The following is a 4,964-nucleotide window of genomic DNA, read 5'->3' as shown; positions in this document are numbered from 1 at the left end:
CATTGGCTCCGCAGGCTTTGTACCCCAGTGGCCACAAAGCCAAGGGAGAAGACACCTTCGCAGCCCCTGCGTGTACAAAAAAATTGGTAAAAATATTTGTAGTGGGTAAAACGATCTCGATCTGATAAAACTAGGCGCATAGAGGCGAATTGGGTAAATGCCATCAAACGCGCAGAGCGGTCTGGGTAATTCTCCCACTTGGTCATTGATCAGAAAATGTTACAGCACGGTATTAACGATTACATCATGAAGACGGAAACTTGTATCAATGAACGATAACTTTTAGTTTACGGGGAGGTGTGTCAAAAGCGAAATGCAATCAATAAAATCACCTGTCGAGGTCACAGGGATTCATGAACTCATTAGCTGTTCTCGGACTTTAAACTCGCTTTATGAATCTATTCATCTTTAATTTTTAATATCGCTTTGTGGGGCATTGTGGAGCAATTTGTAAGTTAAAATGGAACATCATTTTGGCGAGCTAAGATATATTTCAGCCCAACGAAAGTCAAAATCAAACAATCGTACAATATAAGAAGACTCGCGTAATGTTCGTGCCTATTTCTTGCTGTGTTGGTGAAAAAAAGTGCTCAGATTGTTTTGTTGTCATTTTTTAATTGTGATAATAATAGTATAGAGTTTATTTTCTTAGACATTAATGTTTTGACCCCCTTTCAGAGCTCATTTTAACCCTCGCCTATAGTGAGCCCGAGGGCCCAAAATATATTTGCGCTCGAGAACCTAAACTCTATTGTTCTATTACTAGTTGCTCTTTTATTTGTTACCAAAATTGGACGGAAAAGAAATGGAAGTGAATGGGGACAAGACGAAAATGGTAATTTACAAAGAGAAGCAGTATGGTTCGAAACCTTCAAAATACGAAAGAGAAAATAGGAAATGGGTGGAAAATAATACCCCAGGCAAGAGCACTTCAAGGAAAATGAAAATAGACAGTTGTCGGGCAGCGGGAACAGCTGCAGGGACTGCCACAGACAAAGTGCTGATCGCCAACGGCCTTGGTACTAAAAAAGAAGTGGAAGTGAATGCAAAGAAAGCGAAGTGTGGTACTCGAGTAGCTGAATTTTCTGGCTTGGAGCTTCTTAATGCCGACGCCGAAGCGAAAGTGGCAAATGCATCTGCAGGGACCTCAGTAACCCCCGTACAAGCTGAGGCGTCTGCCAAGGCATCTGGTGCCGAGGCTGGTGCGAGCGCAGCTCTTGTTAAAGACGTCATTGAAGTTAGCGCAAGAGCTGTGGCTGGTGAAGCCCAGGCAAGAGCTGGAGCTGGATTGAAAGATCTAGGAGCACGTGCAGGTGATAGATCGTCCAGTCGAGGACAACGTAATGATTATGAAAGACATTTAACTATGAAATTTAAAAATTAGAATATTAACGCGGGAAAACAATTAAAAAGAACGTTACACTAAATTATAATAATTCTTCTAGTCCATAACCTAGAAATCTCGATCTTCGATGGAATGCGACCTCTCATTTTCAGAACGGCTGTGGTTTAGTTTCATTGTTTCTTAACGAGGTTTGAGGGCGTAAGGATAAACCGTTTTCCTTTTGTCGGAATATTCAGAACAAAATTTTCCTGCCCTTATGGTTGGAGTCGCTGCAAAACAAAAAAAATGCGGGGACTATATTTCCATATCGAATGCGACTTTGTGAGTAAAAAAAAAAAGAATGGTAAAAAATTGCTTTTCCTGAAGGGGAACCAGAGCCTGAATAGAAAATTGATATGCCAGATATTCTGCCTCTAAAGTAGGTTATGACAATTTTGAAGTGACCTAATAAAAGTCAAAAGCAATTCAAAACCAAATTGCACCAATCGAATACCGTTTTGTCCAGTTTCTTATGAATGCGCACAGCCATATCACTTCTTCCAATACCAGATTAATGAGACCCCAAACAGAACCAAAACATACCCTTCTCTGCCACTGCCCGAGAGATATGGGTGTGCGCATGCGTACGGTATGTGCTATTTGTATGTTCATTTGTCAATAATTTCACTCACATGTAATCTGCCTTTATGTTACAGAAGCTTCGGCTGTGGTTGCTAAGGTAGAGGCTGGAGTCACCCACGTGCCATTTGCCCAGGTCAGTGCTTCAGGACCAGGCGCGCAAGCAGAAGCAGGTGCTTCCTGGAAATACACAGGCGCAAGTGTAGCAGCCTTTGCTGGAGAAGCCAGAGCGGGTCCATTTGCTGCCCGAGCGGGCGTTAAATTTGGTGTGGGAATGAGAAATGGCGTTCCTGAATGTGATTTAGGACCCGTCACTGTTCCATGCTCGGTGATGTAAATTCCGCAGTGACCATTCAGCAGGTGCTCCTGGTATTACGTAACGAAAAAAGAATTTGTTTTTCTTTTTTCCCTTTTTTTTCAAACAATTGGCGTAGTTAGGTTAGGGCTGGTGTTAGGGTTAGCTTCCAATAACTGTGATTTAGGGTTAGTCTGCAGTCCGCGGTCTGCAGTTTGCAAGATTCAGACAACGCTCTCCTAAAATGTCTGGCTCATCCAGTTTTTTCAAATTATTGACCATTTTCCTGCTCTGTATTTGATTTAGCTGTGACTTATCAACTCATTTGTGGCTTTTTGATGTCTTTTCTCCGAGAGATTCCGAAAACCATTCCATACGGCATTTTGGGAGTGGTTCTATATGTATGGTTATACTTTTTTCACACCGGTTTCTCCAAGGTAATAATGACATTAGTGGTTTGATGACAAGTTCTTTTCTTGGATTAAACTGAAAAGGTTATCTTTCGTTGTCCTATTTGCCCGTGCCACCATCCTTTTTACACCGTGCGAACGTTGTGTTTGTGGCGAAAGTTCGTCATCTCTTTACTCGAAAATTATTTCCCTTTGTCAGATCATAGTTAAACTTTGACTGAAATCGCACCATCCAGAACAGACCATCTAGTGTTCTACCAAGGCCTGATATTTCCTTATAAAACAGCAAGGAATACTTTGAGTAAAGATTTTCAACATGAAGACGACCAGTTACGCTGTATGCTCCTTAGAACAGTTACAGGTTATTTTACGAAAATCAATTAGATTTGTTTGCACATGGGAAAGAAAAGCGGATTGTCATCATGACTAGAAATGATGCCTTGTTCCTGGTGTATTTTGCATAACGACATAAATGATAAACTTCGTACAATTTTGTCCTTCAGAATCAAGAGCCCACATCTTGCAAAAGATTTTTGGACTAGAGACTCAAAGCATTTTCACTCTTCTTCAGATAAATTTAGCCACCCTTTAACTTCTTTATGTCATTTACGCATATACGAAATGGTGGTTGTCGTGAAGGCTTGGAAATAGCTTAAACTCTTTACTAGGAAAAATATGTAGCAGATTTTAGTTGCTGGTTCGATGGCTTAGCGTTCAATCGAGACGTCCAATCGTTCAAGGGTTCGAATCCTTGTAGCGGCAACGAATGTTCTGGAAGCTCAAGATAAGTGGCACTGTCCGTTGGTAAGTAATGTAAAGAACAGTAAGGAAGAAAGGGAGAGACGGCAAGTGGAATAAGAACAGAAGGAAAGGGAGAGATGGAGGAGGAATTTAATCAATGTGTCTTTTTTCATTATTTTCTTTTTATCCCCCCTAAAAATCTAGGCCCCATTTTTTTTGTTGCATCCACCCAAAAAAGAGAAAACCCTCTTTTAGACAGTTCATAATAACCTAGGTTGAAATTAAAATTAACCTGAATCGAAATTAAACCTTTAACATAATCCTTCGCAACAGCTAGGAATAAGCACCCCACAGAAATTTCTCATGAGCTAAATTTTAAATATTTAAATTTCATTTTCCCTAGGTCTGCACTCTGCAACCTGAAATTTGGGTTTTACGTCGCTCGAATGACAAATGCAGTTCCGAACATAACGTTTTTGTTGTTCTTTTGAGACAACCTAAAACCCCAAAAGAATTGTTTAAAGTCTACTCTACCACATGAAATTTATCAATACGTTCAATAGTTCAAGACAGCAACAACTCTTGGCCCATTGCATGTTTGTCCTCATTTGAAGAACAATCGTCTTAGTACAGAGGGTATCCCATGCCCTTGTTCCATTCCAAATTTCCCGTGTTTCCACAGTTTTTCCTTATTTATTCCCTGCGTAACACATCTGCTTACAGTCTTCCACTACTATCAAACTGAACAATTAGTTGTTCCCGCGTTCCCTAAAACAGGATCACGTTCCCTCGGTCCCTACAATATTTTTACTTTGCTCATTTGTTCCCCCCAAAAGCCCCTGGGAGACCCTCAGTACAAATAGAATATTATAATTGAAAGATATTTGTTGAAATAACTGAAGCCATTTGAGTAATTCCGACCACTTAATTTCTATAAACACCTTTGTTATACCTCCCAACTCAAATACGTTTTCTGATTGGAGGAGAACGTGTCACGTGTCATTGGTCAAAACTTCATGACGCCCTAGGGCGAACAAAACTTCATGACGCCCTAGGGCAACAACAACTTGAACTTTCGACTCATACGTGATCAGGTCGTGCACCTTTGAAACGGCGGTAAATCTGTACGCCAGCCGACGTCAAGCATATAATTTTTATCTGTGTATTGTTCTATTTTGAGTTGGGAGGTATAACAAAACACTTAATGACTGGCCCCTCGGGAAACAGGGAGTTTTGTTTCCCCTCGACCTCAATGTTTCCCTCGGCTTCGCCTCGGGGAACATTGAGGGTCTCGGGAAAACAAAACTCACTGTTTCCCTTGGGGCCAGTCATTAAGTGCTTATTGTTTTCTCGAGGTCATGACAAATTGTGAGTGTACTTAAAGCCTCTGGGATTTGGGCCATTCTCAAATAGTCATATATCTGACAACGAATTGGGATAATCATGGTCAGTTGTAACTTGACCATCAGACTTGAATTTGCTATAGTTAGTAGCGGAACTCGAACCAGTATCACGCTAGTTTACAGCATACATCCTTCACATTGGACATCCATGT

At 40.9% G+C, this 4,964-nt stretch overlaps 1 pseudogene; it reads left to right on the top strand.

Annotated features, from left to right (window-relative positions):
• The window catches only part of LOC137978834 (uncharacterized), an 11,724-nt pseudogene extending 8,968 nt beyond the window's left edge, over positions 1–2,756 (top strand).
• Positions 2,757–4,964: the final 2,208 nt, after the last annotated feature.

The sequence above is a fragment of the Montipora foliosa genome, chromosome 12, assembly GCF_036669935.1.
Source record: "Montipora foliosa isolate CH-2021 chromosome 12, ASM3666993v2, whole genome shotgun sequence".
Taxonomy (NCBI): domain Eukaryota; kingdom Metazoa; phylum Cnidaria; class Anthozoa; order Scleractinia; family Acroporidae; genus Montipora; species Montipora foliosa.
The sequence above is the reverse complement of the archived record's forward strand: the minus strand, read 5'-3'. Positions and strand labels throughout refer to the sequence as shown.